Source organism: Canis aureus, chromosome 2, assembly GCF_053574225.1.
Source record: "Canis aureus isolate CA01 chromosome 2, VMU_Caureus_v.1.0, whole genome shotgun sequence".
In the NCBI taxonomy this organism is placed as follows: Eukaryota; Metazoa; Chordata; class Mammalia; order Carnivora; family Canidae; genus Canis; species Canis aureus.
This window is the reverse complement of record NC_135612.1, coordinates 61,632,651-61,650,360: the sequence shown is the minus strand read 5'-3', so window position 1 is coordinate 61,650,360 and position 17,710 is coordinate 61,632,651.

Genomic DNA, 17,710 nt, shown 5'->3' with positions numbered 1-17,710 from the left:
TGCGCTGGGCCCATGTTGCTTATCCCACGCTCTTCGGGCATCTTCCATCTCACTGGGGAGAATGAGCATGATTCCCCTGTGGTCTGTTGCAGGGTCATCTCTTCATTTTTTTCTCTCGCCAGCTTTTCAGGTACCTTGGTCTTCCTGAAATTGAAATATTTTACCCTGCTAGCTTCTTTCTGCATTTTTTACCCATAATTTCAATTTCTGGAGCTGGAACGTTTCCTTCCATCATGTGCCGGGAGTCCCGCTGGCCCCTTGCTTCCCCTTCTCCTTCAGGAGCACTCCCTGTGCGCCCTGCTTACTACTGCTCCCAGCAGAGGTTCTGGTTCATCTGCGTCTTGGATACGTTCCTCGAACTTTCTCCTTTGAACCAGTTTTTGCTTCTCTCTGGTGTCAAGCCTGCCCTGCCACTGACTTCTTGCTTTGAAGACTTCATTATGGCTGTTGTGTTTCTTCTTAGCCACAGAGGGTTTGTCTAGAATTCTGTTCTGCATTATCTTGCCTTGAGCTTCAGGGGGAGAAAGCAAGTTTCAGCCATGAGAGTGAGGATAAGGAGGTGGCGGTCCTGTCCCCATCGGCAACGCCCGCCTCTTGAACTACTTGACCTGTGGCCATGCTCAGCTTCTTACCCTGTGGAGACCAAGCAGTGGGGGTCTCAGGAGCTGCTGAGGAAGATGTTCCTCTTGGAACGAGGAGCAGGTGTGGCAGGCCCAGGCATTAAGCCCCAGTCCCGTGGGCCCGACCTCCTGCGTGGGCCACACCTAAGATGTGGCTGGCTGTTGGGGTCACATGCAAACCCATGTCTCCTGGGAGCAAGTGCCCGGAAGGGGGTACAGCCTGCCTCAGGCACACTGCAGACCCTCTCTCTTTCTCTCTGCCATACCCCAAATCCAGGCCTCTTTCTCAAGGATCTGGAGCAGCTGTTTGATGATGGGGTCCTGCATGAGAAGTGCACGGAGCGGCTCCCAGCTCGTTCTAAGCCTCAGCTGTTCTTACTATTAATGCAAAAATACTTTTATTGAAGTATAATGCCTATCATAGACACACATGCATTGTTTTAGATTGAGCTGCATTCCCCCAAAATTCGTGTGTGGTGTCTTAGCTCCCAGAACCTCAGAATGTGACCTTATTTGGAAATAAGGTCATTACAGAGGAGATTAGTCAGGATGAGGCCATTAGACATTATAAAGAGGGGACATTTAGACAAGGGCCCAAGGAGAAGGCCGTGTGAAGACAGGCACAGAGATGGGGTGATATGTCTACAAGGCACGGAATGCCAAAGCCACCATCAGAGCCCCGGAAGCAGGGGAGGGGTGTGGAGGCCAGGACAGGTGCAGTCCTGCGGACACCCTGGTCTGGGACTTCTGGTCTCCGGAGCTGACAGTGAGTTTCTGTTGTCTGTGCCAGCAGCCCCGGCGAACGGATGCACATGTGCTGGCGTGGAATTCAAGTCATCAGCGGAGTTTTGTAAACTGGACACAACTGTGAGGTGGGTGTCATGTCTGGGGCCCAGAGGAAGAATGTCACCAGCCCTCAGAAAGCCCCTTCCGGTCACTGCAGCCCCATCCTGGGCCCTGTGGTGGACCAGCGCCCACCTCTGCCACAGTGCACATGTCCAAGGGCTGGTGTGGCTGCCTGCCGCAGGGGCTGTGACTCCGCTCCGGGGCTTCTCTGTGCCTTCCACTGCGGTGCTGGGCACGTGTCTACCTCGGGGCTGTCAGGGCACGAGCTGCTGGACATCCCAGCACAAGTCCTTCTGCAAACACCTGTGTGTGCCAAGGCATGGTGCACTGGATCTCGGGGATGCAGGGTCTCCACAGTGGCTCCCACAGTGGCTGCAGCAGCCCCACGGCTACTGGCCTTGCTAGCCAGCACTGGTCCTTTCTGCCCTCACTGTGCTGGCCCGGGGCTGTGGGAGTGAGTCACATGGTGGCTTTAATGGGCATCTTCTGATGATTAATGATGTTAAACGCTGTTTTCCTTTTTTTTTTTTTTTTTTAAGATTTCACTTATTTATTCATGAGAGACACAGAGAGAGAAAGAGGCAGAGACACGGGCAGAGGGAGAAGCAGGCTCTCTGTGGGGAGCCCGATATGGGACTGGATCCTGGGACTCTGGGACCTTACCCCTAGTGAAAGGCAGACACTCAATCACTGAGCCACCCAGGCATCCCCTGTTTTCCATTTTTATCGGCTGTTTAAATTTCCTCCTTTGTGAAGTGCCCATTCAAGTTTTTTGTCCATTTTTCTGTGGTCTTGTCAACTTTGTCTTACTGATTTATGTGAGATCTTGATATACGTTGGCTGTGAGTTTTTTGTCAGATTATGAATTGCAGTAATCATAATGGTGTGTTTTGATAAGAAGCATTAACATAGGGGTGCCTGGGTGGCTAAGATGGTGAAGCGTCTGCTTTCCGTCCAGCTCATGATCTTGGGCTCCTGAGATCGAACCCCACATTGGGCTCCCTGCTCAGTGAGGAGGGAGTATGCTTCTCTCTCTCCCCCTCTCCCCAATGGTACTCTCTCTGAAATGAATAAATAAAAATAAAATCTTAAAAAAAAGGGTGCCTGGGTGGCTCAGTGGTTGAGTATCTGCTTTGGTTCAGGTCGTGATCCTGGGGTCCTGGGATTGAGTCCTGCATCAGGCTCCCCACAGGGACCCTGCTTCTCCCTCTGCCTGTGTCTTTGCCTCTCTGTATGTCTTTCATGCATAAATAAAAATCGAAAAAAAAATCTTAAAGTAAAGAAGTTAACATAGTCCCATTTATCAAGGTTTTTTGTAGGTAATGTTTAAGAAACCTTGCTTATGCTAACATCATGAAGATGTTTCCTTGTGTCTTTCTAAACAAGCTTCATTGTTTGACACTTTGCATTTAGATCTCCAGCTTATCAGGGATTTACTTCTGTGTGTGGTGTGAGGTTGGGTTCACGATCTTTTCCATTTGGGTTTCCAATCCACCCAGCGCTATTTACTGAAAGACGATTCCCTCCTTGCTCCCCAAATGCACTGTGGTGTCACCTTTGTTATAAATCACGTGACTACACAGGTGGGGGCTGGTTTCTGGGGTCTCTGTGTGCCATCCTTCCAGGCTGTCCATCCTTACGCTGAGACCACCTATCTTCACGACTTGTTCTGGGCACTCTTCTGGCTCTGTTTTCCTTGGTGGATTGGTTGGTCTGCCATAAACTTTTCCTTTGATTCAGTTTCAAAGGCTTATGCCATTTTGGTAGAATTCTGCTGTACACTGGCTTGGTGCTTTGGCTTGTTGGTCTCATTTTTACCCCTTCGACACAAAGGGCAAGGTCTCTCCTGCACACTTTCCAGAATTAGATGACATATCATGGGGGCAGTGCCGGGACTTAGGAAGCAGCTCTGAATCGTGTACTCTGGTTGCTACTGTGGCTATGAGTGTGCAGACTGCAGCCTGGCCGCCTGGCTCAGATCTCAGTGCTCCTACTTTGAACGCCTTACTTTGGGAGAATGACAATGGGAGCCTCTGTTTCCTTGGTGTGGGGATGCTGTGCATGCCTCTAAGGTTGCATCACATGGCACTTCTCAGCTTGGTGCTCCCTCGGATGTGCACAGGTAATGATAAGCTTTGTGCAATGCCTGGGGCAGCATCTGGTCTGGGCCAGCATCTGGCCTATGCACCTGGCTGGCACCTGTCTCATACACATGGGCCAGCACCTGTCCTATGCATCTGTCCTATGCATCTGTCCTATGCACCTGTGCCTCACCTGCAGCATCCCAGCAGGCTGGCACTCAGCTGGCAAGGGCTGAGTCCATATGTGTGAATGCTTCACCACTACCAGGCTTATGTGGTCCCTTAGTAGACATTGCCTTCTAGAATCTTCTTTATGTTGTTCACAGCACTCTGGAGTCTCTAAGCTTGATTCTTCCCCCCAACTTTTTTATTGTGGTAAAATACACATAACATAAAAATTTCCATCCTAACCTTCAATGGTATTAAACACCACCCCACTCATCCTCTCGAGAACACTTTCCATTCTCCCAAACTGAAACCGGGCCTATTCAACACTAACTCCCCATCCCCCCTCCCCAGCCCCTGGCTCCCACCATCCTGCTTCTGTCTCTATGATCAGACTCCTCTAAGGACCTTATATAAATGGAATCCTACTGTGTTTGTCCCTTTGTTTCTGGCATATTTCACTGAGCATAACATCGTCCAGGTTCATCTATGTGGTGGTAGGTGGCAGGTGGTTGGATTTGCTTCCTTTTTAAGGCTGAGTAATAGTCCACCATGTGGACAGACCACATTTTGTTCATCCGTTCGTTCTTCCTTGGACACTTGGGTTCTTCCACCTTTTAGCTATTGAAATCTAAGCCTGCCTTTGATTTATAGAGGTTGCATCCCTTGTAGCTCATTGATCATGTGGAGAATCTTTTAAAATCCCTTTTTCTGTCTTGTGGAGCAAATCTATTTGCGAGGAGGGATTTTCCTCAAAAGCCCTTGTTCTTTTGCTCCTCTGCTGGCCCTACTGCTTTTTTATAAGCTCGGTATTTATTTTTTTGAACTTCACTCACCTCCGGTGAGGACAGCATCTTCCCACATGGGTAGTCCAGTTTCATCTTCTCCCCCGATGAGGGGTGAGTCGACCCCTTAGAATGACAGAGAGAGTGACCGTCCTGTTCCTAGCACAGATCCTTGACCACAAGTGGCTGATTTCTCCTCATCCTGGTCATATCCCCCCAGGACGGTCCAAAGGGATGGACCCAGAGCAAAAGGGGATGAGCGTTCAGCATGGGTGGAACAGGGTGGATGTCACCCGGGACTCTGGAAGGCATTTCTGGGACGCACAGTGCTTTGGATACCAGAAGTGAAGGCAAAGTCAGGGATGACTCCTAGTGTTTTTCCTGGAAACACATATCTGAGCAGAGGGGGCCCTGCCTTAGCTCAGTGTCCTGTGGATGGCCTCTGCCTGGAGGCCCATAGGGATTCCACTGGGGAGCTGCTGCCCGCTTCTGCTTCCAGCCTTGACACCATCCAGCCTGCCACGTGTCCCCCTCCCCCAGCTCTGGCTCAGGCCACTCCTTTCCTTGCAGGTCCCTGAAGTCCAGCACCCCCTCTGGGTACCTTCCCTACTGTGACCAGGGGGACACTGTCATGGTCTCTCATGTGACAAGTGGTTGGAGTAAGAGATGACATCACGTCCTAGGGGCCTGTGTGGGTTCCATGTCCTTCTGCAGCTGGGGACCCAGTGGGCCAGTGGAGATGGGCCCAGAGCCGCGGCTGCAGGATGGGTGGGCAGAGGGAGGCAATGGGACAGGGCGGGCAGGTGGGGGGTGGGTGCAGGGCTCAGGTTAGATTTCTTCCCACCGGTCTGTGGAAACCCCCAGGGAGTCCAGTGAGGAGACTGACAGTGAGGAGCCACCAGCCAGATCTGGGCTCTTCTGAAGGAGTCCTGTGCATGGACGCGGCCATATGGAGCCCAGAGGCCAGTCCTCTGAACTGGACCCTATTCCTTGCAGTGGAGCATTGGCAGGGCTGGCTCTTCAGTGCTCCCAGCTTTAGATCGTGTCTAGCCCTTAGCAGATTATAGCCCCTCTGAACGGTGCCCTGGGCCCTGCCAGAATGAGAGGACGCCCTCCCACACCCCTCCCTGCCACGGCTCAGTTGTCCCCTTTCCCTCGGTCCTCGGCCTGTAGGTGGGACTGCCTCCTGCCCCTGTGCCCAGGTCGGACCAGGCACCCATTCCCGCGCGCCCCCCCCCCCCCCCAGTGGCATCCATTGTGAGACTGTTAGCACCCGGAGATGTGACTTCTCTACAAGGGCAAAGAATGCACACTGGGCTCCCGCCCAGGCTCGGGCACGGGGCGGCGCCTGGTGTATACACTAATATTCTCAACAGCTAGCGGGCCCGCCTCCCCCTCCCTGGGGCTGATGTGGCTTCCTGTGAAGTAAGGCCAGGGAGGGGGCTCTGTATGCCTTCTGAGGGCTGCCTCAGGCAGGGAGCACCATCCTCAGGCTGGGTGCTCAGTCCCCATGGCTTTTTCCCTCCCATCCCTTGTAGGGTCTGGGGACAGTGATGAGAAGTCCTGAGGACACCCTCCCACCCCCCACCTGCGGTTCCTCCCACGTTCCCCCTCCACATGTCTTGCTGACTCAGATGGGCTCCACAGATCAGAAGACCCCTCTGCCCTGGCTGCTGAGGACAGACAGGGGCCCTGGGGCCATGTGGGAGCCAGAGCAGGGGCCCAGGCCCACAGTGACGCCAGGCTGGTGGAAGAGGCTGGCGGCAGTAAAAGGACTTGGGAGCACACAGTCCCAGCAAAGAAGTCTGGGCAGGTGTAGGCAGGTGCCGGTCTGTGCGGGGGCGGTAAGTGTCATGCTCTCTCCCAGCCCGGAGGTGGGAAGTCCAGGCTCAGGTGCCTGCAGGGTGGCCGGTGAAGCCCCAGGTAGCAGATGGCCACCGTGTCCCCACGTGCTTACGGGACGCCTCTGTGCCCACGTGGAGAGTGCGTGCTGGCCCTGCTCCACTGCTGCTTCTTTTTGGAAAGACTTTACTCTTTAGAGCAGTTGTAGGTTCCCGGCAGACTGGAGTGGAAGGTGCAGGGCTGTGCGTACTCCCTGCCCTGCCCCTCAGTCTCCCAGGCTCTCCGCATCCCTACCAGAGAGGGACATTTGTCACTGCTGAGGGACCCGGTGGACACGTCATCATCACCCAGCATCAGGGGGCACCTGGTGGGATCTAAGGCCAGGGGCGCTGTCAGGGGGGTGGACACTGTGTGGGTTTGCACAAGCGCAGAGCAACAGGTGTGCATCATTACAGGGTCACACAGAGTGGCTCCACTGCTCCAAATGTCCTCTGGGCTTTGCCTTCTCGTCCCTCCTGAACTACCAACCTCTGTCTCCTTTTCCAAAGACACAAATCCCATTAGATCAGGGCCCTGGACCCATTTAACCTTAATTACTTCCTCAGAGGCCCTGTCTCTAAATACAGGCACCCTGGGAGTCAGGGCTTCAACATATGAATTTGGGGGAACTAACACGCTGCCTCCTCCAGGAAGCCTTCCCTGACTGCCCTGCAGGCCAGGAGTACCTAGTATATAGGAGTATATAGCTTAGTATATAGGAGCATATAGGATATGGGAGGAGGACCTAAGGAAAGGTGCTGGGCACAGACTGCTCACGTTGCTGCTCACATGCCGTTTGGACTACCCTCTGCCCTTGTCACGATGTGTGCTGCTGTCTTTTCTCCCTAGCCAGACCGGGGCTCCTGAAAGCTGGTCACATGTGCTCCCAGCCTGGACGGTTACGAGACCTGGGTCAGGGACTTTCTGGTTTGATGACAAAGCCCCAGGGGTGAAGGGCTTGGCTGCCCTGACATGAGGGTCCATGGGGTGGAGGCAGAGCTTTGCGGGCTGCCCGTTTCTCCGCTTCCAGAGCCTTGCCACAGGTGCTCAGGGCCGTGAGCAGGTACTTACTGAGCACCTTCTGTGTACACCCTGTGCCCGCCACTGTGTGAGGAGCCAGGACCTCAGTGACGTCCACTGTCCGGGGATGAGTAGGTCCCATCTTGGGGGGGGAAGACGGGACGGTCTGGCTGAAGCTTCAGGTTCCCAGCTTCACGTATTTTGCGAAAAGTGAGAGAACTGTGAGGTGAGAAGACAGAGCAGAACTGGGGAGGGGCGGCCGTGGCTATCCCTGGGGCCATCTCTGGGGCCATCCCTGTGGCTGCAGAGCAGGGTGGGGGCCCGGCGCTCGCTGCCCGCTGGGGGGCCTGGGGGTGCGCTCTGCCCAGCCTGGCTGCACCCCCCGCACCCCGAGAGGGTCCCTTAGCCCCTGGGCCGGGGTCTCACCCACAGCACCGGCTAGCAGGAGTGAATGTGCCATTCTCTCGGGCTGCCCAGGAAGGTCCGGTGAGCCTGCATCCTGGGACCCACGTCCTCTGGGGGGCCTCCTGCTCAGAGGAGGGTCCTACGGGAGTGGGGACTTCTCCCATCCCAGACAGCCCGGCTTTTGTCCTGCCTCTCCTGGAGGGTAAGGGTGGCCGGGCATCTGGGCCAGCCGCTGGGACCCAGGGCCCAGTCAGCCCGCAGCCTGCCCACCAACTGGTCACACATGGAGGCTTTGGTTGGGCCAGTGCCACACTGAGTATGCGTGTGGGACGCGTCCACAGCTGCCTGTGGCCCAGCGTGGGGCGGGGCGGGTGCAAAATGCTTCCCAGGCCCTCGACCCCAGCAGCCGCTGGCAGAGGCCCCTGTGAGTGCCATTCCTGGGCTCTGGGGACCCGGGCCGCCCTCACTGTGAGGCCTGAAACACCAGTGCCTTCCCTGAGCAGGAGAAAGTGACCGTCATCCACGTTACTGGAAGTACTGGTGACCAGTGTCAAATGAAAACACATTCAGACCGAGTAAGGGAGCCTTTAGAGGAAGCAACTATTGCAATGGGGGATGGAGGGAGTCAGAGCATGAAGGGATGGTTAGGAGGGAATAAGGTGGATGAGCTGTCATGCATTCACACACATACACACGTACATGCATGCACACACATGCACATGCACATATACACACCCACTGAGGACCTTTCAGTTCATAGAGCCGAGAGCTGGGGGACAGATGAGGCCATGTTAGAGGCCCAGGGAGGCCATGTGTTGTCCCCAGGGCCCTGAGGGCCATTGGCAGGACTCAGGCCCCGGGCCCAGGCTCCCGGTTGGGAGAGTCCATCCATTGCCCTGTGGAGTTTGCTATGGCTCCTGCCAGCTGGGAGCCCACAGGGTTGGCTTCCGTGTCTGGCCTTGGATAAATGTGGGGTTTGCCAAGGCCTGTGGCAGCCTGGTAGAGGACATCCCACTCCCTCCAGAGGCCCGAGAGAGAAAGTATCCCTGGGCAGGGTCACACAGCAACAGGGTCCTGACTTGGTTTAGTCCTGAGAGATGCATCCGGTGGAGACAGCCAGACCAAGTGAGGTATGAGTTTGGGAAGCAGTGACTCCTACATCCTCTGCTCTGCCTCCAGGGACCCCCAGGGGTCGTGGGGTGCTGCTGGCTGCCTCTCCCAGGCTGGCCACCTCAGATGTCCTGAGAGCAAAGCAGGGCAGACCAAGGGTCCCTTCTCCCAAGGGAGGCTGGGCCTAGAGATGGGGAGGGTCCCCCCAAGTCTCTTCTCATCCCTGCAGTGCTCCTTTAATCTGCCCTGCTCCTTTGCTTAGGGAGCCCTGTGTGTGTGCTTACATGTGTGTGAGTACACACATGTACGTGTGCATGCATGTACATGTACTCAGCCTACATGTGTGCATGCACACAGATGCATCACATGTCTACGCACATATGTGTACATGTATGCACACATGTTGACAGGCTTGCTTATGTGTACACATCTGTGTGCGTGTGTGTATATGTGCAGGTATGTGTATACATATGCATTTTATGCGTGCATGTGCATGTATGCATGTGTACTCATGCCTACATGAGTATAAGCATGTGCATACGTGTGTATGCACACATGTAGGCAGGTTTGCTTATGTCTGTGTACACATTTGTGTATATGTGTATAAATGTGCAAGTATATGTGTGTACAGTCTGTGTGTATGCATGTGTTTTTATGTGTGTACACATGTGTGCATGTGAGTGTGTGGGTGCCTTGAGGGGGGCGTGCCGTATTTGCTGAATGAGTGGACCCTGGTCCACGCAGCAGTGTCTGTGCTTGAGGACGAGGCTCTCAGCAGCACGCACGCTGACTTTCTGGGGTGATGTCAGCACCGTTTCCTTGCTCGGCCCTCCCTGCCAGGGAGGAACCTATAACCTCTTTTCACAGCTGGGGAACCTGAGGATCAGGGAGGGGTGTGGCCACGGGCCTGTGGGAGAAGCAGGGCTCCCCCGTGGCACCTGGTGCTGTGCCACACTGTGTGGAATCCCTCCTGACTTTGTCCCCTCCATGGCCAGGACGGTGAGGCTGGGGGCTTACCCCTCCTGGGCTGAAGGATGCATGGGAGTGGGAAGGTGCCCTTGGCCCCAAAGCCCCGCTCCCATGCAGGGGCTCCTTGTGCCCACCTGGTTCCACAGCCCCTCTCGCTGTGGGAACTGGGCTGGAGAGGGGCCTGGGGCAGGGGAGGGGCCCTCTCTCCTTTCCTCCCTCCAGCTCGGTGCCAGCCTGGCCACCCAGCCGCCCTCGGAACTGCACTCAGCAGCTCTGCCCAGGAAGATAACGGGTCACAGCAAAGAGCAAATTCTTCCCCCGGAGAAAGTTTTATCATGCATGAGCCTCCAGTGGTAGGGGGACACACTGCGATTGAGAGTGGAGGTGGCACTGAGAGCAGACCCTTTCTGGGGGCCTCACCAACGGGGGCTGAGGGTCTGATTTGGGGGCCTGAAGCCCCCTGAAGCTAGCTGAAGCACCCTCTCCAGGCCCTGTGCCAGGGCGCAGGGAGAACCAGATGTAGCCCCTGTCTGAGGAGCCCCCATTCTGGTGAGAGACAGAGACTCAGGCAAGGCCAGTGAGAGTTGGGGGAGGTCAGAGCTTGGAGAGGGAGACCCCCATGGGAGTGTGGGGGAGGGGTGGAAGGAGAAGTAGGGGCATCCCACATGGGAGGCGGTGAAGGGACAGAAGGGAAGGGCATCCGAGGTGGCAGGCTGCAGGGATCAGGGCGCAGGAGCCTCAGGTGACCGGCAGTGGTCAGCGCCCTGAGGACCCCATGTGGGACAGTGGAATGAGCATGGTGGGGTGCAGGCCAGGTCAGGGCTTCACCTGATGGTGGGTGGCCTGAAGTTTGGGATAAGAACTCCCACACATCCTTCAAGACTCTGACCAAATGTTCCAACTCTTCCCATGGTCTGATGCTCCCAGACCTAAAGGTCTCATCTGAGCAATGCTCACCTGTGGACTGGCTGAGACACCTTGAGGAGGTGCCAGCCCAGTGCCCAACTCACCTACTCCTAGGGCTGACTCACCAAGGGCTCCTAGGGCCCGGGCTCCGCCCCGCCCCCAACACCTTGCACCCGTCACTGTGGCCTGGCTCTGCAGTGACTGTGTCACCAGTGCAGGGACAAGTTTCCAGCACAGCAGTTCTTGGACTTGAGCTAACCCTCGAGCCTCAGATGCTGAAGAAGCTGCAGTAGAGGCTGTGTTCTCTGGGGCTGGTTGGTGGGGGCCCGGTGGCCGTCAGCCCTGTGTTGCCCTGGGAGGGTGCCAGTTGTGGGAGCAGGGGCATCAGGGGGTGCACCTTTTCAAGCAAACAAAGGATGGCAATTGCCCCACCAAGCCCGAGGCCATCAGCCCTGGACGGGGATGCTGGGACCAGAGCATCCGGTCTGTAGTGGACAGGGCAAGACTCACTATGACATGGGGGACACAGGCCTTGACCCCCTGGGGGGTAGACTCAACTCCATTGCCCTTCAGGCAGGACCTGGCCGCAGGCCTGGGACCTCCCAGAGCCGGGAGATGGGGTGAGCTAGCCTCTCCTGGCTTTGCCTCCCCCACACTCCAGGGCACTTAGGACAGACCCCTCCACAAGTGGAGGTGCCGAGCCTCCTTGGGGGCTTCCACTCCCCCAGAACATGGAGGCTCCTGGACAGTAAAGGGATGGGAGCCTGAGGACCAAAGGTGAGATCCCAGGAGAGGAGCCTGGCTGCCCAGCCAGATGCCGAGCGCCCACTGTGTCCACACAGACTGGCCTGCTGTGGGGTGCTGCAGGTTGCAGGGGAGGTGGTGGCGTTGCAGGGGCCACATGGAGGTGCTGGGGTGGTCTGGGGAGAGCTGCAGCCTGAGGCAGGACAAGACTAGCTGGGAGGGGGGTCTGCTGTAGGGGGGCCAGTGACCAAGGAGGGATGTGGGTCCTGAAGCCACACTGATCTGGGTCACAGCCCAACTCTGACCCACCCCGGTGATGGCCACTGTTTATCCAGGACAGAATCTGGCCAGGACAAAGGATTTGCTGGATTTGTACCGCAGCCTGTGATGTTGGCATGGGGAGATGGGCCCTGGGGAGATGGGGCCCAGAGGCCCGCAGAGCTGAAATCATGGCCTGGGTCAGAGCCACCTGACTGCCGCCTTGGTTGATGGCCCCCGGCGACAGCGAGGCCACTCTGAGCCTTGCTTCCCTGGGGCATGGCTGCTGCAAGGGCGATGTCGCCTGTCCCCACCCCCGGCACACACTTTCAAGGCCACAATGCCCAGATGAGTGGCTCTGTGGCTGAGGCTGGAACCTAAGAAAACCCTTTCTTTGCTGGCAATGTGATCCTGGAGCAGTTTGGAGACATGTTCTCCTTGGAGAGCCTTCCTTCTTCCCGGATGAATGGACTCCCCCCGCCCCCCCCCTCCAAGCAGAGCGGAGAGCAGGCCTCTCCCTTCCTCCTACTCTCCAGAGCATCTTAACCACGGGAGCCCATGTGCACCTGAGACTCCACTGAGGAGGGAAGGAGGAAGAAGGGGAGGAGGGGAGAGAAGTAGGGGTGGGGGTGGGGAGTAGAGGGGAGGGGGCAGGGGAGGGGGGCGGGTGGGGAGGCAGCAGCCCTGGCATCTCAGCCTCCTAGCCCGCTGTCTCTGGCAGCACCCCCTCTGTCCAGGGGCCCTGCCCAGGGCTCTCGGGTCTGGCTGGGCAGAGTGGAGGGTTCCCATGGCCTGAGTCTGTGCCGGGCACTTTGGACGTGCAGAGAAGTGGACATGTGGTCAAGCCTCCGCTCCCGTGGTCTCTGCTCCAGAAGTACTTGGTTCAGTAGGGTCTGTCCCCCATATTCCTGCCCATCTGGAACCTCAGAATGTGACCTTGTTTAGAAATTGGGTTTTTGTGGATGTGATTAGCTAAGATAAGATACGAGGGCAGGGTGGCCTAATCCCAGGGGCTAGTGTCCTCACAGGAGGAGGAGAGGAGGCCCAGGGAGCATGTGGCCACAAACCCAGGAGCCCCAGGAGCCATCAGGTGCTGCAGGAGGCAGAGGGACCCTCCCCAAAGCCTGTGGGTGAGGGAGTGAGTCAGCCTGCGGATACCCTGGTTCCCTCTGGTTCGTGGCCGCCCCGGGCCCCTGGTCCACACCCTGGCATGCTCAGGTGCGCCTCTGCTTCCTTCTGACAGGCACCTCTGTGTGCACCCTTGTCTCATTTCTTCCTGCAAGTTTCCCTGCTAGATGATGATTTATTGTTGCCATGGGTCACTGTGACTTTCCTGACTGGTTAATTCTCCACCTCGTACTGGTCGGGTGCACTTAGCAGAGCTTTACACAGAGCTTCATGTCTTCCCACTTTATAGAAATACATCTCTGCCAACAGTGAGACCTCTTCACCCCCTCCTTGGCCCCACGCCCCTCCCCCCCAAGCCCAAGGTGACTCCTGACCTAGAGCAGGTGTTCCCGGGTGACAAGGTTGTAAGACAGATTGCAAACTGCCCCATGACACCTAGTTCACATCACCTGTGACTTTTCTGGCTGGGCATTCAGAAGGGCTTTGCTGGCTCTGGGGCTCTTGCCTGGGGGCTCTTGTGTGGCCATGCCTGATGTCCACTGGGGCTGCTATCATCTGAGGGCTGGCAGGGCTGGATGTCCAGTCGGGTGCTGGGTGGGGGGAGCTGAGCTGGGCTGCTGACTGGTGCTCCCCATGGCCTCTCCAGGACTGTGGGACATCTGGGGTGGGAGCTTCCCCAGGATGGCCCTGGAGGTCCCCCAGCACCCGTCTGTTTTCTGTGGGGGACTTCAAGATCCCCTGGCCGTTTCTGTACTTGCAGGCTTCCAGGCAGCTTGCGTGTAGACCTGGGTGGCACCATCTCCCTGGCTCTGGGGGCTGTGTCCTGGGGCTCAGGGTCCCCCTAAGGTATCGATGATGGGGGTAGTGGACCCCCACTACCTACAGGTAGTCAGGTCCACGATCACAAGACCCTTGGGTCAGTCTCCTGGCAGGCAGAGAAGGGCTTGGTCATGACCCTCATCTCTCTAGAGGTGTTGGATGCTGTCACTCTGACCAGCTTGGGTCTTCCTGAAAACCCCCCATGGAAGATGCAGGTCCTGCCATCTCAAACATTCTGAAGTCAGAAGGCCTGCAGCTGGATCTGAAGGGGCCAATGGGGCCCACGCTGAAGAAGCAGTGTCTCGGATCTGATACCCTGGCCCCTCCTGCACTGCCTGCTGGGCCTGGGACCCTCAGGAGCACATGGTGGACACAGCTCTGGCCAAAGGAGCAGGTGGCCTGAAGACCATGTCTGAGCTGCCCCATCAGGAACAGACTTGCAGGGGAGCTGCCCGGGGGGTGATGGGCTGGTGGCCTCCCACTGCACTGTTCCAGTGAGGTGCCAGGGACTGGACACTCAGGTTGCTGGAGCCCGGACGTGTCTGCCCAGCCCATGACTCTAGCCACAGGTGGCCTCTGCCCTGGAGGGGGCCCTGTCACACCTGCAGGTGGTCCCAAGGGCTTCCTTCCCAACCTGCCCTCAGCCCCCTTTGTCTCTTACAGATGTCACCTCCATGCACCCCGACTGCGCTCAGTGTCGGCTTCCTGAGGACTGCTCCCACCCCCCGTAGGGATAGGGCCACACCACCAGACTAGGACTACTTTTCAGGACCAGGACCCCTTGCAGGCAGAGGGCCGCCTCCTCAGAACTGGGATGCCCCCTCAGGATAGGACTGTCCTGCAGGACCAGGACCTCCTAACAGTATTAGAACTGCCCACTGGACTAAACCTTCCTCATGACTAGAACCCCCCAAAACTGGGTCTGTCTGATTCCTCCTGCTTCTGGGCCAGCACACAGTAGGTGCATAGGCAGAGTGAACTGAGCATGAACTTACTTCCTTGCTCCTGGGCTCTCAGGGTCCTGGGACCCTGGCTGCCCTCCCCTGAGTGCTTACTGAAGAATTTCCATGGTTTGTCAGGCTCCCCGGTAGGGAGGTCACTTAAAGGCCAGTAATAGCTATCCAGGCAGCTGTGGATCTAGTTGGTGGGGGTCCCAGCAGGTGGGGGTTCAGGCGGGGGGGGGTCCAGGCAGGTGGGAATCCAGGCAGGTGGGGGTTCAGGTAGGTAGGGGTCCAGGCAGGTGGAGGTCCAGGCAGGTGTGGATCTAGGTAGGTGGGGGTCCCAGCAGGTAGGAGTCCCGGCAGATGGGGGTCCAGGCAGGTGTGGATCCAAACAGGTGGGGGTCCAGACAGGTGGGGGTCCAGGCATGTATGTATCCAGGCAGGTGTGGGTCCAGGCAGGTGGGGATCTAGCAGGTGGGGGTCTTGGCCGGTGGGGGTCCAGGCAGGTACAGGCCAAGCAGGGGGCAGTGTGAGCAAAGGCCTAAGGGCAGAAGCACCATGTGCCCAGAAAAGTACAAGAACTCTACTTTTTTGGGCCTAAATATCTGAGCTCACTTTTTTTTAAAAGACTTTATTTATTTACTCATGAGAGATGCAGAGAGAGAGGCAGAGACATGGGTGGAGGGAGAAGCAGGCTCCATGCGGGGAGCCTGATGTGGAACTCCATCCTAGGACCCCAGGATTGCTGCCTGAGCCAAAGGCAGATGCTTCACCACTGAGCCACCTAGGCGTCCCTGAGCTCACATTTTATTTAAATAGACTGATCGTTTCAAAGAACAAACTATAGAACTCAACTCTGCAAATGTTTCTCCATAAATTTGAACAGACATATTTACCTTGGGCTAAAGCAAAATAAACTTGAGGCCCAGATTCTTGAGAAATCATAAGTGTGAAGGAGGCAAGGAGCCGGGAATGAGGTAGGGAATGTGGGAATGGGGGGGTGGGGGGGAGGGGGGGTGGCAACAGAAGGGGCAAGGCCTCCTCCATCTGACGGGGAAGGAATTTAGGTCCTTGTGGAGGACACCTCTGTCCTGGCCCACATGCCACACTATCTGCCTCCCACCTGCATCAGCCAGGATGGCCTCCAGGGCCCCGCCAGCCCTTCCGCATGGGCAGCAAGGCAACCGGTCTAAAACAGGTCAACGGTGTGCTCACCTCCTGCAAGTCTGTGCTTGGGGTCCCTTCTCAGGAGACCCCTGAGTACCGTGTGTCAAATCGTACCTGCACCCCCCACCCCCGTGCGGGGCCCCCTTACTGAGCTGTGCCGATACCCCTGTAGCATCCGTTATGTTGCACTGCACATTTCCAGCGTGCTAGGTGGTTTCTCACTGGTTTATTACGTACGGACTGTCTCCAGCAGCAGAGACTCTATCTGCTTTCGTCCTGGGGGTGCCCAGAAGAGTGCCTGGCACTTAATGGACTGTCAGCGACATCTGTCAAATGAGCTGAGTGGCCATAGTTCAGATCCCCTGAGCTGCTGCCGAGGCCAGGCCTTGCCTGCTCCAGCTCACAGAGTCTGTGGGAGGACTCTAGGGTGGGGGGCACCGCACAGTCCAGGGAGGAAAATGCCGCAGAGGTTGGGGAGCTTGTCCCAGGTCACGCGGCTGAGACACGTCCGACCGCACAAGGACTCCAGCATCAGGGACCAGCCCTCACGAGCTCCTGCTCTGAAGCTGGTAACTGGGCCTGCTGGGGGGTCAGTTACGAAGAGAAGCTCTTCCCAGCAGGCCGTGTTTTTTCCCAGGTAGGAAAGGCCTGGAATCTTGTGGACAGGAGAGGAGAAGGTGAAATCCGCTGATCAGCCACCAGGCCACACCTACCGAGTGCTCCCTAAGTGCCAGGTGCAGTGCTGGGCTGGGGCCCGTCTCTGCTCTCAAGGAGTCTGCAGGGCGAGGCAGCCTGGACGGGCAGTGGCGGCAGTGGGAGGGTCTGTGTGGAGAAAGGGGGGCAGGGAGGGCTCTGGGGGAGGCTGCCATCTAAACAGAGCTGGAGGGTGGGCAGAGTGGCTGGCAGCGGGGTAGGGGTCCAGTCAGGAGTCGGGCTGCAAGCCAGAGAGGCCAGCTCTGGATAAAAAGGGATTAATGGGGATTCCCCCTTCCAGCCAAGGTGGTGTAGCAACTAGAACCAGATAGAAGATGTGAAACAATGGCGTCTGGGGCATTGAATGTGGCATTTGGCCGAGGAGAGTGACCCAGGAACCCCGGGTGTGAGAGGACTTCCCAGACTCCAGCCCTGGAAGTTCTAGTTCATCAACCAACAAAGGAGAAAAGATGCAATGTTAGCAAATTCTCCTTAATCCAAAAGAGGGCGGGAGAAGGGGGAAGGAGCAAAGAGGTAGCAAGATGGTAGACAGATGTGGATCCAATAATTAATAATTACATTAAATATAAATCTTCTGGGGATCCCTGGATGGCTCAGTGATTTAGCTCTGCCTTCAGCCCAGGGCATGGTCCTGGAGTCCTGGGATCGAGTCCCACATTGGGCTCCCTGCAGGGAGCCTGCTTCTCCCTCTGCCTGTGTCTCAGCATCTCTATGTGTGTATCTCATGAATAAATAAATAAATAAATCTTAAAAAAAAAAAAACGACGGGAAAGAACACATGCACATACCAGCTGGCAGACAGCAGGCGTGGATAATGAGATGAGGTGGACTCCAGAGCAGAGAATTGGTAGGATTAAAGTGGGTCCTTTACTAATGATCTGGGGTCAATTCAACAGGGAGGCATCACAACCCCGACAGCTTATGCCCCTTAAGAGAGATCTTCAAACTAAATGAATGGAAACCAGAAAATGTTGCAAGATTAGATAGATAAATCCACAATTATAATCGGAGATCTCAGAGCCCATTTCTAAAAAGCTGACCCAAGTAGACAGAAAGCCAGCAAGAAGGAGGAGCAGGAGGAGGAGGAGGTGAAAGAGGAGCGGGGTGGAGAGGCATGCAGGGGAAGCTCAGCGTCAGTCAGGGGTTGCAGC